The 27461-nt window shown below is 40.8% G+C and overlaps 1 protein-coding gene and 2 non-coding genes across 3 annotated transcripts in view; 2 read left to right on the top strand and 1 right to left on the bottom strand.

The window, feature by feature from the left end:
- Window positions 1-6595: 6595 nt before the first annotated feature.
- TRNAK-UUU (transfer RNA lysine (anticodon UUU)) lies at window positions 6596-6668 on the top strand. The gene has a single exon. It is a non-coding gene; the product is annotated as a tRNA-Lys (tRNA).
- Window positions 6669-6964: 296 nt separating this feature from the next.
- On the bottom strand, window positions 6965-7037 carry TRNAK-UUU (transfer RNA lysine (anticodon UUU)). The gene has a single exon. It is a non-coding gene; the product is annotated as a tRNA-Lys (tRNA).
- A 7256-nt stretch (window positions 7038-14293) lies between these two features.
- Window positions 14294-27461, top strand: part of MDM4 (MDM4 regulator of p53) — a 34700-nt gene continuing 21532 nt past the window's right edge. Inside the window, exon 1 of the mRNA XM_058540256.1 lies at window positions 14294-14380. The gene's annotated coding sequence lies outside the window, so the exon portion shown is untranslated. The remainder of the gene's footprint in view (window positions 14381-27461) is intronic.

The raw sequence follows: 27461 nt of genomic DNA, 5'->3' as shown, positions 1-27461 counted from the left end.
CCCTCTGGGCATTGGTAATAACAGCAGCTTCACTTACCACTCAGAGCTGTGAGGATCAAATGAGAGAATGTGCGTGAACCATTGTGATAACTATAGACAGCTTGCTCATATATCACAATGTATATCACACACCATAATGTGAGGATGATCCTATTCCTGATCCTCAAGAGCCACGGGGATGAAAACATGCATTCATTCACTCACTCATTCCCCACTTGTTCACAATACAAACGTCTATGACAGCTTACTCTGTGCCTGTCCTCAGACTAAGCTCAGGAGCCTGAGAGAACAGAAGAGCAGAGGGCCATCAGTGGTTCAGTGTTGCTGGAGTGACAAGTCTGAAGAGGAGAGCTAACAGGAACAGGCCCGGGTCCCTGGATTGAGGATCATATCAAAGGCTTTATAATGCATCTTGGTAGGGAGAAAAATTTGTGTTATAAGAGAAGCCAGGGCATGCCAAAAAAGTTTAGATTTTGTCCTATAGGTGAGAGAGCACCCTGGGTGTAGACGAGAGGAACCTGGAGTGATGTCCTCAGAAAAAGCAGTCTGGCAGATTACCCCGGAGGATATGGAAGGTGCACTGCATGTCCTCCACTCGCCCCTCCAGATCCACTTGTGGCCCTCTGGCTTCCTAGCAGGGGTTGGCCAACGGGGAGCCACGGCAGGAGATTCAGAGGAGGGAGGTCAGGGAGGTTAGGATATTATTCCCCAGGATCCCTCTCTTTGGGGTCACTGTGGGCTGGCTGCCACCCTCAACCAGAGATGACAGCTCCCTCCAGGTGGTTCCTTCTCCCTCTCTCTCACTTTCCCTCCTTCTAATTCAGATAATCACTCTCTTCCTTTGACTTTTCAGGCCTAGGGGTGGAAACTTGCTTTCCTGCTGGCCCCAGTATACTGCACATTATTCCTTCTGGTTTTCCTATACCTGACGACCCTTTGTAAATTGACTCTTTTTTCTTTTAAACTTTCCTCAAATGACTCCTCAAATTGGACTGTGCCATTTGCTTCCTGCCAGGACCTGATACAGCTTAGGAGTACAGGCTGGGAACTCAACAAGCACCAAGGATACATCCGGAGTGCAAGGTAGGGAATTTCCTCACTGTGCCAGGGCTGGGTAGTGGGCATGAAAAGGAAAGGACAGATACAAGAGACTGTTAGGAAGTCAGATGGATACCATTTCTTAAGATATTGAATGTAAAGAATTGGGAAGGGGGAGGAATCTAGAATTACTCCCCACTTGATGCCTTAGGAATTGGTGGCAGGTGGTGCCATTCACTAAAAGAGGGACAACAGTAAGACAGGCCTCAGGTGTTGGGGGAGAAAGCATGAGTTTCATTTTGGACATGCTGGGTTTGAGGTGTCTGTGGAATGTCTAGGTGGGGATGTCTAGTGGACAGTGGATTCATGAAACTAACTCAAAGTAGAGGTGTGGACGAATGATATCAATTTTGAACCCTTCGGGTTAGAGGTGGTCAATGAAATTATGGGCATCTGAGATCCCCCAGGTGGGCATATAGAGGAAGGAAGAGAACTGCCAAAGAAATCCAGAAGAAACAACCAAATTGATAGGAGAAAAACTGAAACCACAGAGTGTCCAAAAGGAGGCTGGGAGAGAGTGTCAGGAAAGGGTGTTGGGATAACACACAAGTGCAACAAGGATGTCCAGGAGGGCAGGGCTGAAAATGCCCTTTGGATTGACAAGAAAGTCACTGGTACCCATGGTGTGAGAACATTCATGGTTAAACCAGGCTCCGGTGGACTAAAGAGTAAAAGAGACACACGACTGTAGACCACTCTTTCTAGAAGCTTGGCAATGAATGGGAAAGAGAAATATAAGAAGTGAATGGGGGAAGGCAGGATCAAGGGGAAGATTTCTGTTATGTTTTTTCTTTTTCAGATGGCAAGGCTCAAACATACTCATATGCGGAGGGGAAAGACCACGGAGGGACAGAGATGGTTAATGAAAATGTCCTCGAGGACAGCGATCCAGACATCCAGGGTGGAGTTCCTTGGGTATCTTTGAGAAGAAGGGCACACAGCAGATGCGTTTGTAGGTTGGCAGACCCAGAGTTAGAAGTGGAGAGAACTGGTTGCTACCTGACAGTCTCTAAGCAATCTCCTGAGAGAGAAGGGGTCAAGATGGGGTTGAGGACTTAAGAAAAGTGGTTAAGGTTAAAGTAGGTGCTGGAATGAATGAGAGTGGTGGCTTCTTAGAGAAATGGAATTACCAGCAGAGTCCAGAATACAACTGGGATCGGAGATTCTCACATATAGTGGCTACAATCTGAATATTTTCATCATTGTCTCCTGCAGCGCTGGGAAGCCCAGGGGTAGAATGTTACATCAGGGTTGGGGGTGCAGGATCGGTACAGTTGAAGGATAAAGGGGGAAGAGGGCTCCTGACAAGAGAAGGTGCCCAAGGAGGGCCGTGGAGCCGAGGCAAGGCTGTGACTCTGGAAACGGCAGTCAAGGCACCAGGCTACCTCTCCCCTTGCTCCCCTCAGTCTTTACCCCACCCCCCAGCCAGAGTGATCTTTCCAAAGCAAACATCTGCTTCCCTTGCTTAGAATCAGCTAGCATGTAAACTCCATGAGGGCAGGGATTTTTTGCTTTGGCTTTTAAACTTCTGTATTCCCAGAGCCTAGAACAGTGCCTGGCACATGGCATGCGCTCAATAAAATGTGTCAAATGAATGAATGGATGGCTCCACACAGCTCTTCAAGTTCAAACTCCTTAAGAAAGTCTACAAGGCCTCTCTCAGTCTGGCCCTTGCTTTCCACTCTAGCCTCAGAGGACAGGGACTTTGTCTTGCCCTCCTTGTGTCCTCAGAAGAGCACCTGCCATGGGTAGGCATTCAATAAATGTGGGTCAAATGAATAACTCCCTCTGCATTCCGATGAAACTCCAATGAAATATTTAGTGAATGAGTGCGTGAATGAAGACCTGGGTTTATTTTACAGGAATAGAGACAGTGACCAGGCTGGACAATGCGGGGCTTGAGAATTTCAGATTTCGATGGTAATAGCAAGAACTAGTTACTAGTCAGGGAGCAAGTGGTTGAAATGGACGCGAGGAGAAGGGGATTGAAATCTGTTTACCTGTGCTGCGTTCTCTCAGGGCTCGCTCGGGGCTCGGGCTAATCTGTAAGAAAAATCCAAACTAAAATTGAAAAAGGCAATATTTGTACCATTTTCATTTAAAGATCCTTTCAGGGCCCGGCCCCTGGCTTAGCGGTTAGGTGCGTGCGCTCCGTTGCTGGCGGCCTGGTTTCGGATCCCGGGTGTGCACCGATGCACCGCTTCTCTGGCCACGCTGAAGCCGCGTCCCACATACAGCAACTAGAAGGATGTACAGCTATGACATACAGCTATCTACTGGGGCTTTGGGGGAAAATAAATAAATAAATAAAGATCCGTCTGTAGACTTCCTTTAGAAAGATTCAAATATCTTTGAAAGATGAAGGCAATTAGAGATGGGGTGGGGATGCTCTGTCAATATTTGGTAGTTGATTGACTTCTTCACCCCATTGCCTCTTACAGGCTGTGAACTCAGTCCTGCTTCTCTATACCTTTGCAATAACCCAGGGCATCTGAGGGCTGCCTTGTTCAGGGAGCATTTACCCCAGTGTCGGAGCTCTTGATGCTATGCAAGATTCTTGGGCTCCCTGTGTTCTCAGAGAGGAGGGCGGTGGGAAGGAGGTTGGAGGGCTCACCAGAAGCCCAGACTGCTCTCAGTTTGGAGTTATTAGGCCCAAAACACCAAAGGAGACTTCTCAAAACAATTTCTCTGTACCATCTTCCCAGTACCTTGTAAAGTCTCAACTCCACAAAGACTATACAGTGATGATGGACTCCTGGGTCTCTGAGTAGACAGCTACGCTTGGTGTTGGTTTGGGGAGGCCTGGGAAAAGCCTCTCGAAATTAAACCTTTTCCACTGGCCTAAAATTCCACCATTGGAGATGTGCTTTCTGGCTCTTCAATGCAATTATATTCAACTCACAACTATCCCTGTGCTAGATACCCAGCCATGCACCATAAGGACACTCAGGATGAGGAAGACAAGACCTCACCATCCAAGAAGGTTCCCCCCGGTCCCTGTTAAAACACAGTTACCGCTCCAAGGTGCAAACACTTAAGATTAACGCTTGCCAGCTGGAAAAAGAATACTGTGTCAGGGTCCCGGCAACAAACGGGGCCACTGAGAGGGCAAGAAGGTGAGAGAACTGCAAAGAGAACTTTGTTGTTCCACAACTTTTCCCAGCTCTGATACCGGGTTGATTGTGATTTTCAAAGACAGGTGAGTCTGACGAGTAGCAGGGTACACAGCATCCCGTTAAAAATTAGTGGGGGAAATTAAGAACTAGGAGGCGTGGGCCCCAAATATAGAATCTGTGAATTTAGACTGCCCTCTAGTGGGAGAATTAAGTTCAACAGTCTATGTGAAGTGATAGGCCTCGAGAAGCTCTCAGGAAAATTTCACGCTCAACAAGGCACAAGATAGCACGTCTGATGGTGTTTGTAATGCAGCATAGAAAAAGCAGATCCAGTTCATGCTGCCTCAGGTGGAACTGTGCAATGTTAACAAGGCAAACTTGCAATTCAACTTTCAAACTTTGCCATTGCCTATACGATACAATTATTCTCCCCAGCTGGGAATAAACCCTGTCGGCTGTCTCTAATCTGGCACCTCCTCTCTCTACCTCCCTCCATTCCAGTCAGATTAATTTATTCATCATCCCCCAAACACAACGCACCCACCGCACCCCCTTTCCGTCCAGACTTACCAGCTTCCTTCCCACTGTGCCTAGCTCACCGCCATGGAAATAGTAGGTACTCTGTAAGCAGTTGGATGGGTTAATCCCATTCAGTCCATTTAATGTTAAGCAGCTGGTTTATTATCCTGAGGGAAAGGGAATACAAATGTACAACGTGACAAAGCCATTGGGCAGGGAAAAAACTGGAAGACCCCTTTATTCTTGCCCCTTTAGAGAGCCTGGGCAGACATCGTCCTTAAAAAAGAAAAAAGTTAAGTAGAATACATTTTCACATCTCGTTCATAAAATCAGAGCAAGAAGTTTTTCTTATCTAACACAGTGAGTGCTCAAGAAATGTCTGAATAAATAAGAGAATTGTCTGGCTGGCTCATCACAATTTCCTCTATACACTTCGGACTGTTACTTGTTTAAACTCAACTCTGATCTTGTGTTTTCTTTGATGAAAATTCAAGGGCCATCACCCTCATGTTATAACCCTTGCCTTTCTGTCCATTCTCATCTCCTGCCACTCGTGTACTTGAATTCTTATTCCTGCATGTATTACTTTGTTAAAGTTGTTTGCTTACCTGTCTACCTTCTTTCCTGGACTGTGAGCAGGATCCATGTCTTCCATATCTCTGACTAGAGCTAGCACAGAACCTAAGCCATAAGAGATGACCAATAAATGTTTGTTCAACTAAATCAGTCCTTCCCATTGCATTTTGAGTCTGTTCCTTCTAATCTTATTCACAGTGGGAAAAGTAACAGAGTAGTAAAATTTGAGACTTTGAAGGTATCTTACAGGTCATCTGATCAATTTTCCTCATTTTGTAGATGTGGAAACCCAGGCCTGTTCAGGATCACACAATTTGTTCGTCTTTGTTCTAAAAGAATCAGACAATTGTAGGAAAGAAATGCCTCCAACTGAGGCTGAGCTATTTTGTTGTTCATTGTGTTCAGAAGCCTCAAGTTCCCAGAAACAGAAATGAATTCCCTTATCAGTCTTTGAAATTTCGTAATTCTGTGTTCCACACCCTAGGCCTCAGGGTTGATGAAACTGATTTTAGGAAAAACTAGGCTGATCTGGAGATTTTTATCCTTAGTCCTCCATGTTGCCCCCACTGGTGCACACTAATACTGCTTTAGAAGGATTCATCTTGTGTCTGACTTGAAAACCGCAACTTGCCTGGAAGAGGAGGAAAAGCAAAAATTCAATCAAAATCTTAGGTAAAGTTCTAAGCTCCCTTTCAACGTAAATTTGGACCCATTTTTCATCTTAGGTAAAGTTCTAAGCTCCCTTTCGATGTAAATTTGAACCCATTTTTCCACAGTCGCTTCTATTTTTCTCTATTAGCTCCTCTATTCATGAATCAAATGTGTCTTCTTTTGTGCTAAGGAATGCTTATCCAACAGCTACATCATCTAGTGAACGGAAATGTATTTTTCATTAAAGAGAAAGATAATGTAATCTGGTTCAGTAGAATAATTAAAGTTTAGAAGTTCTATCAGGGAAGCAATAGATGGAAGACAGAAGAATTGTAATAAAAAGAGGCTGCAACTCTATGCATGAATTTTTAATATTCATCTTGGTTGCCCATTTTTCTTTAATTTACTACCAACTAGTTTTAGAGAGTTTAGCCAATATCCATTGGCAATTTATCAAACATGAAATATGAAAACTTGAACACATGTCAAGTAAATGGAGGAAAAAATAGGAAAATGAATGTTGGATTTTCTTTATCTTACAGGAAAAAATATAATTAAATTTAGATTAGAGTTGCTAGATAAGCAATTTATTAGAATCATATCAAGTAAAGAGAAGAGAAACGCGTCAGAAGAGCGCCCGGATAGCTCAGTCGGTAGAGCATCAGACTTTTAATCTGAGGGTCCAGGGTTCAAGTCCCTGTTCGGGCGGTTGTGGCTTTTGCCCCTTACTTACGTTACCAAATGGGTCAGATGACAATCCCAGCGCGTGAGTGTACTTTGGCAAGAGATTGAGTTCATTTCATTTTTCATCGATTTCAGAATATGCTAGATAACCATGTTTAACCATGTTCTCAGGGAAGGAAAAAAAGTGACTATGCAAACTCACTGAATTTCTTGTCAGGTATGGAGGTTTTGCATGGTGGTTTCCCAGAGGGAAGGAATTTGTTTTTTCAAATTGCTCATAATGCAGGAAGAAAAAGAAGGCGAAAGCCTGAAAAACAGACCGCCCGAACAGGGACTTGAACCCTGGACCCTCAGATTAAAAGTCTGATGCTCTACCGACTGAGCTATCCGGGCTCTCACAGTACAAAGCTTGTGCTACAATGCCTTACATAAGAATGAGGAACCTTGTACGATCGTTTCCTTCCGCTTGCATTTTGTGAAATTGTCTTAAACCCAAGAAAGTCCCAAGACTTTCCCAAGAAAGTCTGGGATTCATGCGCCAAAGAAACACAGAAGACCTAAATCCTGCACCTTTCAACAGCATCACTAGCTAATTCGGAATTGCGAGATGTTTACGTGCTCAATAACCATTATGAGGTAGGCTTCTTTGATTCGTAATCTAACTGTTCCAAGATTAAGAGAACGGGAGGGTATATCACTTTTGAAGCTCTGTAGTGACATCAGGTCTATTATACTACGGATAAGAGGGTGGATATCACTTCTAAAACCTACCTGACAACAGAAAAAAACAGGAGTCTTTCTAAGAAAGAATACGAATACGCTGTTCTGAAGCTGTTGGGTTGAATTGTGTAGGAGAAAGGACCCTGCGGAGACATAGTGAGATTGTCCTACAGGTCCCTTGAAGGCGTCCAAATAATTTTAAGTGACGCAAACCCTGGAGGAGGTCACCAGCTGTGACCTCGGGGACAGAGGCCCTCTAAGGCAGAGACCGGACAGCGGAACATGCCCGCCGAGAGACGTTATTGATCTTGGTAACTAGAGGCTCTTCTCTTCCACAGCCGTCAATAATCTGAGCACTGCCCTCTGCCGTAGGACTGGCGCTGAGAATTACCCACAGTGGGGCTTTGAGTGCGACATTTTCGTTAGCTGATGTTGCCTTCCTTAATTCCATCTGCTTAATTCCAACTGCTTTAGGAGTGATTGCTCTGGTCCAGCAATTCCACTTTTAGGAACTTGTCCTAAAGAAATAATCAGGTTTGTACAAAAGGACCTGATTACAGGAGAGATTGTCGTGGCATTTTAATTGGAAAAAATTAGAAATGACATAAATGGGTATAAAAGGCTATGGTCCAGCCTTATTATGGAATGTTATGCAGCCATTAATAACCCTGTTATAGAAGAATACAACTTGGGAAAAATCATAAAATATTAAGTTAGGAAATATTTCAAATCAATTTTTTTAAAGAATGCATATATGTACATTGAAATCCTGAAGGGATAAATGCTTCTACATAAAGCCTGGGTTCTGAAGTTAGGGGCCCTTGTCTGAATCCTTTCTACCACAGTGTGATCTTGAGCAAGCTACTTCTCTCTGTCTCAGGACAACAGGACGATTGTGAGAATCAAATAAGATAGTTTGTATAAATTGTTTAGAACAGTGTCTGACACTAATGAGCATTCATGAAGTCACATAAAGACTTACTGGCAAATATGTCACAAGAACAGACTCTGTGGATTCTGCTCTTTCTATCATTCTCTGCCTATCCACCCTTCAGCAAATGCTTAACATATTTTTTAAATTAATTTTTAAAATTTGAGATATAATTGACATATAACATTATATTAGTTTCAGGTACACAACATGGCGATTCAATATTTGTATACATTGCAAAATGATCACTACAATAAGTCTAGTTAACATCCATCATCACATATGGTTAAAAAAAAATTTTTTTCTTGCGATGAGAACTTTCAAGATTTACTCTCTCAGCAGCTTTCAAAGATGCAACACAGTGTTACTAACCATAGGCGCCAAGCTGCCTATAAGGCTTACGGTATTTGACTGCAGTGGAGGGAGATGTAGAGAATTTTGAAAGCTGACAACATTGGGTTAATTCCAGGCAAAAAGAGTAGTTTTATCCCTTAAACAATGGAGAACTATTAAAACTTAGGCTCATTAATGTTCCAATTGCCCACTCAAAAGAGCACACATCAGATTTGTTCCATTCACGTTACATTAAAAACAACAACAAGGGTTACTGTGTTAAGTATTCTTTGTAAGAATCACATCACCAGAGCTAATCATCTTCCCATAGCTAATGGTGGAATGGCTTCTAAAATGGGCTGTGTGCAGATGGGATGCTGTCATCAAATTAGGAATATTAGACTGCCTTTTCTTTGCTCAAAACCCTTTGATTCTTCCATACTACTTATTGAATAACACATGGAACTTTTTATAGCAGCATTCAAAATCCTCCACAATCTGGCCCCAACCTACTTTGCTAGCATTCCATATCAGGGACATTTAATAGAAATATAATGCAAACCACAAATGTAATTTAAATTTTTCAAGTAGCCACATTAAAAAATGTAAAAACAAACAGGTGAAATTAATTTTAATAATATACTGTTTTCAACCCAATATATTCAAAATATTATCATTTTGATATATAGTCAATATAAAACATTATTAATAAGATATTTTACATTATTATTTTCCTACCAAGTCTTTGAAATCTGATGTGTATTTTACATTTACAGCACATCTCAATTTGGACTAGCCACATTTCAAATCACATGTGGCTTGTGGCTGTTATATTGGACAGTATGATTCAACACAATGCCAATCTTCTACACAGTAACCAACACTTCAAAGTGGATTCTTCTTAATTTTCAGACTGTCTTCTAATTCTTCATCCCTCTCTTCTCTTCATTATTGATGCCATGTTTCTTCAAATGACTTCTCCCAACTCTGCCTCTTGAAATCCTATTCATTTTTTTTTTTTGCTGAGGAATAGTCGCCCTGAGCTAACATCTGTTGCCAATCTTCCTCTTTTTTTGCTTGAGGAAAATTAGCCCTGAGCTAACATCTGTGGCAATCTTCCTCTATTTTGTATGTGGGTCGCTGCCACATCATGCCCGACGAGTGGTGTACATCTGCACCCAGGATCTGGGCCCAAGAACCCTGGCCACCGAAGCAGAGTGCACCAAACTTTAACCACTAGGCCACAGGGCTGGCCTCCCTGTTCTTTTTTTTTTTTTTTTTTGGTGAGGAAGATCGGCCCTGAGCTAACATCTGCCCATCCTCCTCCTTTTTGCTGAGGAAGATTGGCTCTGGGCTAACATCCATGCCCATCCTCCTCCACTTTATATGGGACGCCGCCACAGCATGGCTTTCCAAGTGGTGCGTCGGTGCGCGCCGGGATCCAAACCAGCGAACCCCGGGCCGCCGCAGCGGAGCGTACACACTTAACCGCTTGTGCTGGGCTGGCCCACTCCCTATCCTTTTTTTAAGGCCCAACTCAAATGATACCTCTTCTACAAAATCTTCAATGATTATGTTAAAGGGGAAGGAAAGATTAATTCAAGAGACTATAGACTCAGTTTACAGATTCAGTAATAGAGCCATACATTTATTATTCAAATTGAAAAAATGAAATTGGATCTCTATGTTACAACATGCACAAAAATCAATTCCAAATGAGCTAAAGGCCTAAATGTGAAAAGCAAATCTTTAGAACTTTTAGGAGAAAATATATGAAAGTATCTTTATGACCCAAAGACAGGAAAGAATCTCTTAAATAATATATATTAACAAAGAAGTGAATCATAAAAGAAAATAATTAATAAATGTGACTTCATTAAAAAAACTTCTGTTCATCAGAAGACAACATTCAAAGAGTAAAAACAAGGTATCGATTTGACGATGTTATTTGTAATACATATAATCAAGAAGGATTAATATCCAGATTACATAGAGAACGCCTACAAATCAATAAGAGAAAGACAAACCGATAGAAAAATGGGCAAAAGATATGAGCAAGCAATTCATAGATGAGTAACCATAGTCAATAAATACGAAAAAATGCTCAACCTTACTAATAATCATGGACATATAAAGCAAATCACCATGACAAACCATTTCACATCTATCAGATTGTTTTTTTAATAATATGACAATAGCAAGGATTGGCAAAGATGGTGAGCAATAGAATTCTTACACACATCTATCAGGAGTGTATGCTTCTACAATCACTTAGGAGAGCACTTTGTCATGGTCTAATAGAGTTGACAACGTGTATGTGACCCAATAATTCTACCCCCTAAAGTGCACACCAAGACAAGTACAAGCATGTTTTTTTTGTGTGTGTGTGTGAGGAAGATCAGCCCTGAGCTAACATCCATGCCAATCCTCCTCTTTTTGCTGAGGAAGACCGGCTCTGAGCTAACATCTATTGCCAATCTTCCTCCTTTTTCTCCCCAAAGCCCCAGTAGATAGTTGTATGTCACAGCTGCACATCCTTCTAGTTGCTGTATGTGGGACGCGGCCTCAGCATGGCCGGAGAAGCGGTGCGTCGGTGCACGCCCGGGATCCGAACCCGGGCCACCAGTAGTGGAGCACGCACACTTAACGGCTAAGCCACAGGGCCAGCCCCAAGAATGTTTTGTAACAGCAAACAATTGGAAACATCTAAATATTTATCAAAGGATGAATAAAAAATTGTGGTGCATTCATTACTGTTATAGGCTGAATCGTGTCCCCTCCAAATTTATATGTTGAAGTTCTAACCTCCAGTACCTCAGAATGTGACTCTATTTGGAGATAGGCCCTTTACAGAGGCAATTAAGGTAAGATGAGGTCAGAGTGGTGGGCCCTCATCCAGTGTGACTGGTGTCCTTATAAGAAGAGGAGATTAAGACACAGACAATCACACAGACCCAGGGGCAAACATGTGAGGGCACAGCAAGAAGGCAGCCATCTGCAAGCCAAGGAGAGAGGTGTCAGAAGAAACCAAACCTGCCGACACCATGATCTTGGACTTCAAGCCTCCAGGACTGTGAGAAATAAATTTCTGTGTTTAAGTCACCCTGTCTGTGGTATTTTGTTATGGCAGCCTTAGAAGCTAATACATTTACCATGCAACAATTTATCATATAAGTATACAATTCAATATATTACATTATTATACAACAATGAAAATTACCTATAACTACATGGTTTAATGTCGCTGAATTTCACAATGATGAACAAAATTGCAAACTGCAGTAGAATACAGTTTGATGCCACTTATAAAAATTTTAAAAGCATAAAATATTTTTAAGGAGTATATACACATATAAATCCCAAATGTGTGAAGAAATGCACGGCAGGGGTAAATACCAAACTCAGGAGAGTGGTGCCCTCTGGAGTTGAAGGCGGGAGATGCCACAGGAGAAGGGACTACAAGGAAGTGTTCTGTATAAGTATTGTTCTATAGGAAGAGTGGTGGGGAAAAGGAGACTATATTCTTCTTTATACTTTTTTGTATGTCTGAAGTAGTTCATTGTAATTTTTAATAAAGGCTATAGACCACTAACGTTGACTTCTAATTCCTTTAGAGCTACAAGGGACCTTAGAAAAAAATCATCTGATTCAGCCATTTTATTTTACAGATTGGGAAACTAAAGAACTGTGTAGCTTTCTGGTTTCTAGAAATAGCTAGACTACACCCAGATTTCCTGTCTCTTTATTAAATAAATTGTTTGTGAGTATAGATCTTAGAGAAGGAAGTGGTGATTACTGAGTCAGTTATGAGCTTGTTAAGCCAATTTCATTTTCGTTTTTGGTAAGACTACTTGACTGGTAGAAGAAATACTATAGTTATGGTTTATTTTCACTATAGCAAGCCATTTGATGAAGTTTTATGAACTCGGGGAAGGATAGAGAAATATTGCCGGATGTTGACCACTATTAGGTGGGATCATGGTGATTTAAGAACAACACTAGAAGATGAATGATTAATCATGAATCAGTGTCAACCAAGAGAAGAAAGCTCTATTCTTAACCATGTCCTATTCAACATATTTATCAAGGCATTAAATGAAGACAAATTAAATATGTTGATCAAAATTTTGCAAAATACGAAAGGGAAAGAGCTAATCCCTCTTGACCCTCCAGGCAAGGCTAACTGCAGCTCACCAGTCATTGCACTTCTCACATTCTCTTTACCTTGACAGTGTGACTCCTCCTCTAGACAGATGACAGGTTTTGTTTTGGAATTCTCTAGGTTGGTGCTTGGCATACAGTAGGTATTCAACAAATATATGTTGATCTCAAACAAACTGAATTGCATGACAGTAGTCCAGAGTCCAGGAGACAGCAGGAAGGAATCTAAACAAACTAGATACTACTTAAAAGACACAAACAAAATTTCTGTTTGGGAAATAAAAAAAAAATTAATTGCACAAAAAGAGAGGAGAAATAGTTGACAGTACTTCACCTAAAAAAGTCTCTTGTCCCTATTTTTTTTTGAGAGGAGTGGTTGCTGACTTCAAGCTCTCTGAGAGCAACTGTGAAAAAGGATTTACTTCTTCAGTTCATTTAGGGAACTCTGGATCTCCCAGCTATGCGGGAGGTTATGCCAGAAATAGAACAAGGTGCAGTGTGCAAATTAACGGAAGTCACAGCCTCGTTTTATTTTGCATGAGTCTATATCTAGTTCTGGGGGCCACATTTTAAACAGGACAAACACGTATTTGTTCAGATGATGGCAACCAGGGTGAGCTTGAAGCCACGTCAAACAAGCAATGGTTGAAGGCTGTGAGGGGATTTTTAGCCTGCAGAAAAACAAAGGAGAGGGTTAGGGATGGGACATGATAGCTGTCTTCAAATAACTGAATAGTATTCACATTGGAAAGAATGTAAGCCTTACTCTTCTCCAAAGTGCAGAAGGGAAACCAATAGAAATTGCAAAGTAACATATTCCAGCTCAGAAAATCCTCTAAAATTTAGAATCATCCTGAAATAAATGAAATAGGTTATTTGGGGGAGATAATGCCATTTCGCACCGGCAGAGGTTGAAGACAGCTTGCCCGAGAGGTTTCTTAAAGTCACTTTTACATGGGGAAAGATTAGACTAGACGACCTAGTGGTGTGATTCTAACAAGCTCATCTCATGGTTCTTTGCACCTCTCTTTTACCCTTTACCACGCATCTTGCAGTGACTCGCGTATACACCAGTCTTATCTCCCCTAATCAGCGACAACACTAGGATGCTGTCTCCCCTCTCCAGCCACCTCTTCGGGGTAAGAATGAGCCAGTCAACACTGAGCAACAGAGGGAGTGGCGTTTTTTTGAGAAGCTGAGGGCTGCCTCTGATTATGCTCTTAGGTTCTCCCCGCCCTCTTTTCTGATCTCCCAGGACACGTCTGTAAATATCACAAGACCCCGCGAGCTCCCCAAGTTTTCTCTCGAGACCTCAAGACTCTGAGCCGCCCGGGCCCTGCGACTCTCTCTCCCCGCACTAGGCTCCACTCTATGGTAGGGAGCGCTCTGCCTTCCTGGCCCTCTAGCCCTCCAGCAGGCCGTCTATGGTTTCCGGAGGCCTCGCCGGAAGCTCCGTGTGAGGTGGGTTGGGAGGCCGGAAGTTGCGCCCTCATTACTCGCCGTTTCAAAATGCTGCCGAGGCTGTAGGGCCTCTGCCTGACGCCCCCTCCCCCCGCGCCCGGCGGGGGAGCGCCTGACGGACTGTCGTGAGGTGTGGCTCTTGGGTTTCGTCGGCGGGGCGGGAGGCCGGGGCGGGGAGGAGTGGGCGAGCGGCGGCGGCGCGGGGCCGTGGGCCGGAGCGGGGCAGCGGCGGGCGCGGCCAGGCGAGGCCGGCGGCGTCGGGGCGGCCGCGGGCGGAAGGGTTGTCAGCTGGGGCTTGGGAGACAGAGGGCGGTGTCGGCCTGCGCTCGCGGACCTGCGGCCGGCCTCTCGGGCTGAGGAGGTGCAGCCTGACCCAGACTGGAGGGCGGGGGCGGGAGAAGGACCCTGTCTCACGGTTTGCAGGTGGTGATTCCCAGGGGCGGGCCTTCTGTCCGCAGGCGCTGCGGGCTCGTCTGCAGACGCTGGGCTCGGGCGCACGCGGACCCACGCGGAAGTCAGGAGATGGGGCTGGGAATGGGTGTTTTAATCAGCACGGCTCGCGGCTGGTTCTGGTACACCCCAGACGCCCGGAGAAAGCGCTGCCCCCTTTCCCTTGGTCGAGAAAGCTCCGAGTCCGTTAGGAGCTCCCCCTGCCGGGGGTGTCGGCGGGGGGAGGGGGCGTCTGTCAGAGAGGCTCTGGACCTTTTCGTGTGAAGTGTGACTACATCTCGGTTTAGGTTTAGTCCCCTCCCTCCTCATGCAGTCCTGATGTGAAAAGGAAATTTAGTTTAAAAGTATTTATTTTACATTATTTTGTTTCACGGTACTGGTCAGGATCACAACTTTTTATAGTCTTTAAAAAAACCAAAATAATGTGTGCCTGTTGTTAATAAAAGCGCACACAGTACAAAAGTGTGTGAAGTTAACTGTGCATCATCCCTCACCGATCCCGCCTCAGGCTCGCTACTGTCAACTGCTGGATGTTGTATCCTTCCTGACTTTTTCTGCACGTAGTCACATTTTCAAACAACATGGGGGTCATTTTGTATGTATTGTTCTGCACCTTAAGTTTTGCAAACAGTATCAGGGGCAGCTTTCCGTGAAGTAAACATAGAATACTTTTAAGATTTGCACAGTATGGCATTTTTGGGTGGTACAACAATTTCTTCAACCAGTTCCCCATTGATGGATTTTTAGGTTGTTTCCTGGCATGTCGTTTGTTTTGCAGACTGTGCTGGAGTATCCTGTTGCTACACACTTAACCTTTCTAAGTAGGTAGCAGACCTGGCAAGAACTAAAACACATCTGAATAGTAGTTTCTTTTTTAAAAGGAAAAAGTTGTTTATATTACTCTCATGTGTCTAGTTGAAAGAGAATCAGACAATAGTGTTTGATGGAGGTCCTTAGGGCTTTAAAGATTTGATAAGAATAATTAGTTCTAGCTTCTGACAGAAAGTTTTTATTTTAATTAGTCTTAAAATCACAGTTGTCTTCAAAGGTAAAGATTTGAAGATGAGGTGTAGGAGTCTCTTGGACTGAGTGTAGGATAAGAGCGCTCTCTCATCTTCACTGAGAGATGAATAAGACTGTCCCTGCTCTCTGTGATTTCAGACCAGTAGGGGACACATAAAAACGTAAATATAATTGGGTAAGTGTTTTAATAGAGGGCTTGGACTCTAAGACTGATTTTGGGCAAGTTATCTTCCTCTCTACCTTAGTTCCCTCTTGGGAAAATGAGTTCCGTAATATATCTACCTCATAGGATCTCTGTAAGAATTAAAAGAGTTATGGTATATAAAGTGCTTTATTTTTTTATTTATTTATTTTTTTGTGAGGAAGATCAGCCCTGAGCTAACATCCGTGCTAATCCTCCTCTTTTTGCTGAGGAAGACTGGCTCTGAGCTAACATCTATTGCCAATCCTCCTCCTCTTTTTTGCCGCCGAAGCCCCAGTAGATAGTTGTATGTCACAGTTGCACATCCTTCTAGTTGCTGTATGTGGGACGCGGCCTCAGCATGGCCGGAGAAGCGGTGAGTCGGTGCGCGCCCGGGATCCGAACCCGCACACACTTAACGGCTAAGCCACAGGGTGGCCTTAAAGTGCTTTAAAGAGTACCTGAGACAAAGGTGCTTAACTGTTAAGTGTTGGCTATTTTCAATAACAGAAACGGGTTCCACAGAATAAAATTTACCTTTGTTATTCACTTTTATTTTCTATTCTGTTCTGTTTCGTTAATGGAGGGGAGGAGTTGAGACAACTGGAGTACAACTTGTAGTTTGAAAATCTTAGTACTAAGAACACTTGAGAGGTGAGTGGTAAAGTGCTGGACAAATTCAAGAAACTGAGTTCATCATTCCTCCTGGCGGGTGTTGAGTGGTGGAAGTGGAGACGTGGAGAAGAGTGCCAAGATGGAAGGGAGAGTAGGCTGGAGACAGATGGTAAAAGCTTAAGTACACATACCCGGTGAAGGGGGTGAGTTTCTGGAAATGGGAGTGCTAGTGAATCAGCTTTACAGGCCTATCTAGGATAGTCCTTCATTCTTCAAATGCCCTGAAATACCCAGGGTATTTTGGCCTGCCCTGGGATATTCCTGGTTCTGCTGTATTTTGGAATGAAGTGGTGGAATTGGCTTCTCTTTCAATAAACACGTCTCCCTTGAGGGAGAGTCGTTTTGAAAGCAAGCAAAGAAAACTGCACAAAAGACTTTCTTCCCTCATTCATTTAAAAGCAGGCAAACTCTTTTCAGCTCTCTATACTCATCCGTAGGGTTTATTATTAGCTAGAAATAAACACACCTCCAGAGAGCCAAAGCAGCACAGGTTAGTGATACTGATTCTTTTAATGTAAGTATTTTCAAGAGTGCAGGTTTTTTCAAGATACAGTCACTAAACACACAGAATTTTTGTGATTGCTTCCACATTTGGTGTGTACCATTCAGTAAGGTAGTTAAAACCTATTGTTTTAATTCAATTTTTTTTTATTTTTCCCACTTTTTTTTTTTTTTTTTTGTGAGGAGATCAGCCCTGTGCTAACATCCGCCAATCCTCCTCTTTTTTTGCTGAGGAAGACGGCCCTGGGCTAACATCTGTGCCCATCTTCCTCCACTTTATATGGGACGCCGCCACAGCATGGCTTGCCAAGCAGTGCGTCGGTGCGCGCCCGGGATCCGAACCAGCGAACCCCAGGCCGCCGCAGCGGAGCGCGCGCACTTAACCGCTTGCGCCACCGGGCCGGCCCCTATTTTTCCCACTTTTTTAATGAAATATTTTGAAGTGTATCACAGATGTGTCATTTTACCTTTAAATATGTCAGGAGGTATCTCTTGTCAAGATTTTTAAAAAAATTTTTACCACAGTGCCTTTCTACTACAGTGAATAGTTTCTTAATAGTATCTAATACCTAGTACATAATTTAAAATCCCCTTATTGTTTAGGAAAAAAATGACATTTATGGCTTGTCTGAATCAGGACTTGAACAAGGTCCACACATTGTATCAGGTTTATGTTTTTTGAATCTCTATGACGGTCTACCCACTTCAATCCTATCCCTCACCCGAGGTCCTATAGAATTTCCTATATTCTGGATTTGGCTAATTGCCTGCTTTTAGTATTGTTTACTTATTCTTCTAACCTCCATTTTCCCTAAAAATAGGTAGTTGGTAGTTAGGTCTAGAAGCTTGATTAGATTTGGATTTTTTTTTTTTTTTTTTTGGTCAGGAATACTTCATAGGAGGTAATGGTGCTTCCTGTTGCTTCGCATCAGGAAGTACATGATGTGCGAATGACCCTGTTTTAGAGATAAGTTTGGTCGCTGGGTCTAGTGCTGTGAGCGTGCTCCATTTGTTTTAAAGCCCCACCTCCCCCAACCTTTCACTTAATGGTTTAGCATCTATTAATGATTATTGAGGAGGTGACATTTAACTTGAAACTGGAAGGTTTAGGATGACTCAGTCTTGTGCAGAACTCATTGACCCAAATGAAGGATCAATATGTGCAAAGGCTTGGAAGCAGGAAGCAAAGGCCTTCTTTGAGAAACTAAAAGATGAGTGTGGTGAGGTGCAGGGAACATGGGGAAGAGTAGTGCAAGTGGAAACGATGGCAAATTGCTGAGGGACTAGACTCTGTTTATCTTTAGAGCAGTAGCAAGCTATGGAGCAGGGCCTGGCACTGTAGGATTGTTTTTTTTTGTTTTGTTTTGTTTTTTTTAATCCTTCTGACTGTAGTGTGGAGTTTGGATTGAAGTGGGCTTAGAGAGACAGTTAAGACTATTGCAGTGATGCAGGCAAGAAGTAACACTTTTTGGTTTGGGGAAGTGGTCATGAAGATGAAGAGAAAGGGTGGTTCTGAAAGATTTAGGAGTTAAAATCTACAAGGTTTGATGTGATAATGGGGGAAGAAGGAGAGAGCAAGATGACTCCTAAATTTCTGGTTTGAGCAACTGAATGTAACTACTAACTGGCAGCATGGTGTAGTGGAAAAGGATAAGCTTTAGACTTGGGCAAGTTATTTGACTTCTTTAAGCCTCAGTTTTCTCCTTTAAGGAGCGAGTAACAATACCTAACCTTGCTGCTCAGGAGAGATTCCAAGTGGAAAAGGGACAAGATCTTGCTTTGGATTCAAAACCTGTCCACTGACTTCATTTGTCACGTACATTCTTGAATAATGCCTTTGCTCCTGGTGTTTTCCTTCCCATTCTTTCCACTATTCTCCCATTTTAAAACCCTCCCACTCCTATCTCTTTTCTCTCTCATTCCTCCTCTGCCTTTTAATCAAAAGTAATTTGTCCTGCTCTGAACTTCCATGGCCCTTAAATCAGTATCTTTATAACGGTGCGACATTTTCTACTGGGAGTTAAAGCAAAGTAAGAAACCTTTTTTGAGGTTTAAATTCTTCAGAGCTGCCAAGTGGTCTATTCCTGTTCCTACTAATATGCTGAACTAACATGACTGCTGGCTCCCTTCCCCAAAATTATCCCTAGAGGACCTATAAAAGGAAAATACTGTGAGAAACAAGTGGGTGATGTGGACTGTTTTGAACTGGTGTGTGTGGGGGGCCGGGGGCGGGGGAGAGGGGAATGTTGGCCTGGGATAGGAGTCAGCTAGGCCTGACTGTGGGAGAATAAAACCTGGGGAAAGGGTTAGAATACTGCTCTAGTTTCTACCCTGCCTCATTATCTTGGAATTAACTTTTTTCTGTACTTGCTGTAACTCAGAGCCCTAATCCAGCTCTCCTCAAGAGGAAATCAGGGTATTACAGAACCCCATACTTGTGAGGAATTGAGAAAAAACAGGTGATGACTGACTTCAGGCAGTCACTTCTCTGTCGCTTACCTTCTTAATCCTTATCTCCCCAAATCCCTATCATAATGTTGCTTCTCCCTGGAGAACAGAGGGTGAATGCTTGACTTGAGGCATTGTATGGGGTGGGGGAGTGATTATGGTTTCTGGTGCTTGGCGCTTTCTACTTGAGTGCTCATTTCTTACCATACTCTAGCTTACTGCAGCTCTTATGGACTGGAATCTGCTCTTTCCCCATGTGCTTTGCCTGTCACAGTAGCTGCTATCCTCCAGGGAAAAATAACAAAGACATATGAAGAGCACAGGTATTTCAAGAGAAGAACAATATATAGGCTTCATTGGAACAGAAATAATAGAACAAATGGACCAAGAGTTTATAAGTAGACTGATAATCATCCTGAAGGAAAAAGGGAAAACACTAGCAACTTGAAACAAGAATAAGCAGAGCTGAGAGAACCAAGCAGAAATAGTAGACTTGAAAAATAGAATGGTTGAGGGGCCGGCCCTGTGGCTTAGCGGTTAAGGGCGAGCGCTCAGCTGCTGGCGGTCCGGGTTCGGATCCCTGGCGCGCACCGACGCACCGCTTCTCTGGCCATGCTGAGGCCGAGTCCCACATGCAGCAACTGGAAGGATGTGCAACTGTGACACACAACTATCCGCTGGGGCTTTGGAGGGAAAAGAAAAAAAAAAAAAAATTAAAAAAAAAAAATACAGTGGTTGAAATAAAGAACATCCCAGCTGGGAGAAATGACAGAATGAGTACAACTGAAGAATGAGTTAGAACTCTAGATCGAGCAAGTCTCTCAGAACAAAGAAGAAAAGGATGAGAAAAAGAAAATATAAAGGAAAAGTTAAGAGATAAGGAGAACAGATGTAGAGGTACTCACGTCTGAATAATAGGAGACTTAGAGAAATAAAAATGAAAATGAAGAAGTGCTTGAAGAAATAATGGAAATATAGTCCTCTTTCAGAATTAAAAAAAAAAAGATGAAAGTCCTCAGAGTGAAAGGTTCCTTAGAGTGCTGAAGATGAGCGATCAGGAAAAACTTACTTCTAGCACATTATAGTGAAATTTAAGAATATCAAAGCAAAAGAAAATTATAGGAGCCTCAGAGAGAAAGAACAGATCCCATACAAAGGAGCAAAAATTGAATTGACATCAGAGTTTTGAATGGTGTCACTAAATGCAAGGAGACAAAAGAATGTTTTCAGAGTTTTGAAGAGAAACTTAGAATTTTATACCCACCTCCATTCATTTAAATGGGAGAGGATGATAAAAATATTCTCAGGCATATGAGGTCTTGGAAGTCTTGCAATCTGCATTGAAGACAGTTCTGGATGAAGTACTGAGAGATTCAAATCTGGGAAATGTTACAAGAGATACGGGAAGTAAAGATGATCAGATTCCTTGGTATCGTTTATTGTTGTAAAGACTAAGGCAAAAGAAAAAAAAGAGAGAGAAAAGGAAAGAACAAGAGAGAGAATATCTGTCCCAGAATTTAAAGTCTAGATGCTCTTGTACTAAAGTTCTTATTAGCAGGGAGACAGAGATACAATTTTTAAGAAAGATAATACCACATTAAAAAGCATAAGAAGAATAGGACAAACTGGAATGCTAAATGAAGATGGTAGAAACAGATCCATATATATCAGTTACAATAAATGGACTAAATTCACCAAAGATAAAAATTGACAAATTGTATTTAAAAACCTGAAGTCAAGACATATGATTTTTACAAAGGTCACACCAAAAGTTTAAGGACATGCAAAAATTGAAAGTGAAAGATTTGGAAAGTACATATCTAGAAATACTAAAAGCTGGTATAACCATTACTAATATAAATTAAAATATACTTTAAGACAGAATGTCTTAATTGGGATGGAAAGAATCACTACATAATGATAATCACTATATAATGACAATTCACCAAGAAGCTATAGCAATTTAAAGTATGTATGCCTCTGATTAAAAATCCTTAAACTAGATGAAGCAAAATTGGTAAACTACACTGGGATAAATGGACAAATTCCACCATCATAGTGAGAGATTTCATTACATCTCTCTTAATTATTTGTAGATCAAGCTGACAAATTAGCAGATATATAAAATTGTAAAAAACCAACAAGCTTAACCTAATGAACATAGAGTTTTGCAAGTATACATTACAGAATTGATCATGAACTAGACCATGGTGAAAGCCTTAACAATTTCAAAGATCAAGTGTTATGCAGATGAAGCTCTCTCCCTATAGTGCCACTAAATTAAAAGTTAATCACAAAAACGTAATTTGAAAAATACAGTATACATAAGCAGAGTTATATAACTCATGGATTTCAAAAATTATGGAAATTTAAAAATACCTATAGCTGAATGATAATGAAAACTATATATCAAAACCTGTGGGCTGAGTAAAAAAATAGTGCTGGGGTGGAAGCAGGGAGGAATTTGTAGCCTTAAATATTCAAATTATAAAAGAAGGAGTAAGCTACATGTCTAGCTTAAGAAATCAGAAAAGGATCAACAGAATAAATTTTTTAAAAGTAGAAGAGATAGTAAAAGAGAAGATATAACAAACAATATCATGAATGGAAAGGAGGATGCATCTGTACAGAAAGTAGAGATTAAAAGAGAATTCTATCAACTATGTGCCAGCAAGTCTGTAAATGTAGACAAAATGGAAGAAGAAATAAAAAGCTTGAATAATGTTTATTAAATTAAAGCAGTGATTAAAAGTCTTCATACAAAGAAAACACTGGGTTTTATAGGTTTCACAGGTAAGTTCTATCAATCTGTCAAGGACCAGAACATCTCAATTTTGTAGAATGTTTTTCCAGATGATGGAAAAAAAGGACTGTTTGTTTATTCTGTTAGGCGTGCTCACCCTGACATCCAACTGAGACAAAGATTTGACAGTGGAAAATTACAGACCCATTTCACTCACTAGTATAGCCTTTAGAATCTAAACAAAATGTTAGCAAATCAAAACCAACAGTGTACAAAGAAAGGATAATACCCCCATTGTCAGGTTGGGTTTATCTCAGGTGGGCAAGGATTTAATATTAGAAAATCCATAAATGAAATTAAAAATCACCACATTAATTAAAAGAAAAAAATCATCTCTCAGTAGTTACAGAAAAAGCATTTTATAAATCATTCTTCCATGATATATCCTTAGTTAATGAGGAAGAAAAGGAATCCTTCTAAGCTGTTAGAGTACCCATTTTAAAAAAAGAGCAAACATTATGTAAAGGGAAACATTATAAGCGCTATCTTTAAAATCAGACAAAGATGCCTGATATCATTATGTGTATTCAACATTGTATTGAAAGTCCTAAGCAGTAAAGCAAAACAAGTAGAAGAAATTAGAGGCACGAGAATTAGGAGGGAATAAAATTTTATTATCTGCAGATGATATGCTCATTTACATAGAAAACGGATTCACAGACGAATTATTAGAAATAATTATGTAAGTTTAGCAAGGTGACTGGATATGAGATTAATGAAAGTCATTTGTATTTCTGTACATATGCAAAAACCACTAAAAAACATAATGAAACAGAAGGCATCACAATAGGATCAGAATATCGGCTTTAGAAATTGGTTTAACACAAATGTGCTAGATCTCTAAAGGGAAAATTATAAGACTTTACTAGGAGATATTAAATAAGTCCTTAATAAATAGAGGAATGTATCGTGTTAATAATTAGAAAACAATTTGACATATATTAAATGTAATTTTATTCAAAATCCCAACAGGGATTTTCCTGGAACTTGGTTAAGATGATACTAAAGTTTGTATGGAAGAGTTAAGGGGCCAAGAATAGCTAGTCACTTCTAAAAGGAACGGGGAGGGGAAGACTTGCCCTAGTGGATAGCAAGACTCATTATAAGGTAGAGAAATTGAGACAGTGTTGAATTGTATAAACAGAAAGATTGACCAGTGGAATAGAATAGAGAACTTGTAAACACCCATACAGGTAAGGAAAATTTGATACACAACAGAGGTGTATGTCGGTCAAGAAAGAAAGGCCTAAATTGAGCTGGAAGACGTGGCCATCTGTGTGGAGAAAGAATAAAATTGATCTCTAAGAAGAAAAATATCAGATGGATTAAGGATTTAAATGTCATAAACACAAATTTAAAAATTTTAGTAGACACCCCCCCGACACAACACACACAAATCTTAGTAGAAAGTATAGGAGGATATGAGACCTGGGGAGTAAAAGATTGCTTAAGCCAGACAGAGGTCATTGACTAAAAAAAGAGAAGATTGATAAATATAAATGTGACTTTATTAAAATTAAGTTTTTGCTCATAAAAGCACCTTCTATAAAATGGAAAAGACATTACAAATTGGGAGAAGATATCTGCAAGACACTCAATTGACAGCGTTAATATTAAAAATATATAAAGAACTATTATAAATCAATAAGTATAACAAAATCAATTAGAAAAATGTGCAAAGGATACAAACATATTTCACAGAAGAGGAAACATGGCCAGTAAGCATAGAAAGATACTCAGCGTCATTAGTGATCAAGGAAATACAAATCAAGCCCATATCTATTTGATTGGCAAAAATTAAAAAGTCTTATGACATCAAATGTTGGAGAGGAGGTAGATATACAAGATATCTTATACATTGCTGATAGGAGTTTTAAATGGCTGCAAACCCTTGGAAAACAGTTTGGTGTCATATCCTAAAGTTGAACATTCATATATGCTGTGACCCAGCAGTTTCTCTTGTAGATATGCCCAGGAGATACTTTTTTTACACATGTGCAAGAATGTTAATAGTAGCACTATTCATAATAGTGAAAACCTAGAAACAACTCAAATGTCCATCACACACTGAAATATATAGCAGTCAAAATAAATGAACAATAAAGTATGCTATGACATGGGTGAACCTTGAAAATATTGCTAAGTGGAATAAACTGGACATGAAATGACAAATATTGTATGATTTCACTTACTTGAGGTACCTAGAATAGGCATATTCATAGAGACAGAGAGTATAATAGTGGTTACTAGGGCCTGGGGAGAGGGGATAATGGCGAGTTATTGTTTAATGGGTACAGAGTTTCAGTTTGGGATGATGAAAAAGTCCTGGAGATGGATAGTGGTGATGGTGTACAACATTGTGTATGTACTTAATGTCACTGAATTGTACACTTAAAAATGGTAAATTGTATGTTATATATAGTTTACCACAATAAAATTTTTTTAAAAAAGAACTAAAATGACACGACAGTAGGAATTAATTTGTTTTAATGAAACAAAAATCCCTAAAATTACATATAACATACTTGCTTTTTTAAAAAGTTAAAAGCAGCTAAACTAAAAATACGTACTTTTTAGGATTCCATTTTGATGCAATAAAATACATAAAAAGGAGGGGAAGAAAATCAAAACATAGGATTTCAGCATGATTGTTGGGGGGAGGCAGGGGAGTGGGATGGGGGATATTATGGTTAAATACAGGTTGTCAGAGTTGTAGTTCGTGGGTGAATATTGCTTTATGGAAAAGAATTGAAAGTGGGCCACGTATGAATGAACAATGAGAGTATGTCTTGAAGGAAAGGATTATGATTAATCTAGTTCTGTGCACTTGAGGTCTGATGGGAAAAAAATATTGCAAAGTGGGGACTTCAGAGCTCTTCGGAGTTTGAAATCTCGATTCCAGCAATTTACTAAATGTGTGATCTTGGGCAAATAACATCCCTATGTTTCTCTTGCCTCATCTGTAAAATAAAGATAAAAATATTACCTACATCATAGGATTAAGTATTAAATGGGTTAATATATATGCCTGGTACGCAGTAAGCTCTGTGTAAGTTTTTGCCATCTGTTTTGCTTATCTAATGCTATGTAATAAACCACCCAACAACTTAGTTAAAACAACAACCATTTTATTTATTTTTTATGATTCTATGGGCTGAGTTGGGTGATTCTTCTGGTGGTCTCACTTGTCTATCATGCATTTGTAGTGAAGTGTCAGCTGGGGATGGAATGTCCCAAGCAAGATGTGTGGTGCTTTGGAGGGTATGACTAGAAGGCTGGGCTCAGCTGGACAACTGAGCCTTTCCACATGGCCTTTCTGTGTAGTCTCCAGTAGAGTAGCCAGATTTCAGGGGCCTCCAATAGCACAAAATATGAAGCTTCCCAGCCTGGAATTGGCACCTTATCAGTTCCACTGTATTCTACTGATAAACTTATGTCACAGAGCCAGTTGGGAGATGTGGTTCATTGAGGACCGTTTTTGGAAACCATCCACACTATTATTAATATTTGTACCCGTCATGTTGTTCTACCATATACTTCATCAGCTTAGGCTCTCGGGATATATTAATGAACAAATAAATACAAATCCCTGCCTGCTTGCAGCTTACGTTTTACATGTTAACTAAATAAAATGTATAGTGTGTTGGTTGGTAACAAGGTAAGTGAAGAAAAATGAAGCAGGGAAGGAGATAGGGAATACTGGGGGCTGGGAGTTGCAGTTTTAAAAATGAGTGGTCATGGGTCCTGCCCAGTGGCATAGTGGTTAAGTTCCAGAGCTCCGCTTCAGCAGCCTGGGGTTTGCAGTTCAGATCTGGGCCAGACCTACACACTGCTCATCAGGCCATGCTGTGGTGGCATCCCACATACAAAATAGAGGAAAATGGGCACAGATGTTAGCTCAGGGCCAATATTCCTCACCAAGAAAAAAAAAAGAGGGGTGGTCATGGAAGGCCTCATCGATAAACAGACATTTGAGCAAAGACAAAAGGAGGTTAGGAGCTGGAGGGGCAAAGGTGGAAGCAAGGAAACCTTTAGGAGGCTAAACAGTGATGAGATGGGCGGCCTGGATTAGTGTAGGAACAACAGAAGTAGTGAGAGGTGGTTAGATTTTGGATATATTTTGATGATGTAGCTTCAGAATTTATTTATGGAGTGGGTGTGAAGGGTGAGAGAAAAAGGAATCAAGGATGGCTTCAAGGTCATTGATCTGAGCAACTGGAAGGATAGAGTTGCTCTTTACTGAGATGGGGAAGACTACAGGACAAGCAGGTTTGGGAAGATCAGGATTGGTTTTTTATTTATGAGGTTTGAAATGCCAAGTAAAAGCTAGCTGCTTTAAAATTCTAAGTTATGCTTGTATCCTGTTTGAGTTCCCCGTTTTGTAGCAAGGGAGGCTGATAGGGGGAGGGAGAAATTTATACTTTGTTATAGTTATAATAAGTCTTCTCAGAAGAGTGAGGAATCTTGTTAGTTTTAGCCGGATTATTTGTTGGTTTTTCTAGGCTCCTTTTATCCTTCCCCTGATGTGGCTGGTTATTCATAAATTTCACTGATTGTTCATCACCTTTTTACTAGAAAAAAGCCTGAAGGTAAACTCAAGCAAGTTCATTTAAAATTTTATTTTTCTTCTCTATAGTTTTTTTTTAAAGGAGAAAAAGGAGAAGGTGAAAAATTTTAAGTCAACTTTAGTCTTTATTTTAATTCATGCTCTGTCTTTCCTTGATGATATACGTCCACCTTGGTTTAACCTATTTTGTAGGTATTTAGTTGCATATAAATGAAGCTTTTATATGCAACTTTTTGGGTTTGGCACATTTTATTTTATTTATTTTATTTTATTTTTTTTTGAAAGAATTCAGATTTATTGAATGAGAGGCATTGCTTATGATTTACAAAGCAATTAAAATAACTCACTGAAGGGGTAGCATTTAGTGAATTAAATAATACAGTCTTTTTTGGATCTGTAAATGGTGTACATTTGATTAAAAAAACTGTTTGCATTAGGTCACCATAAAGATTTCTACAACGACCAAATGTAGAGAAAAACAAAAAAGTATGTTTCTCTATGATCCCAACAGAGGTGCCCTTTTCCTGATCATAAGAGAACCAAATATTTTTAGAAGTTAAAGC

The sequence above is a fragment of the Diceros bicornis genome, chromosome 4 (assembly GCF_020826845.1).
Source record: "Diceros bicornis minor isolate mBicDic1 chromosome 4, mDicBic1.mat.cur, whole genome shotgun sequence".
Taxonomy (NCBI): domain Eukaryota; kingdom Metazoa; phylum Chordata; class Mammalia; order Perissodactyla; family Rhinocerotidae; genus Diceros; species Diceros bicornis.
This window is presented reverse-complemented; position numbering and strand designations above follow the sequence as displayed.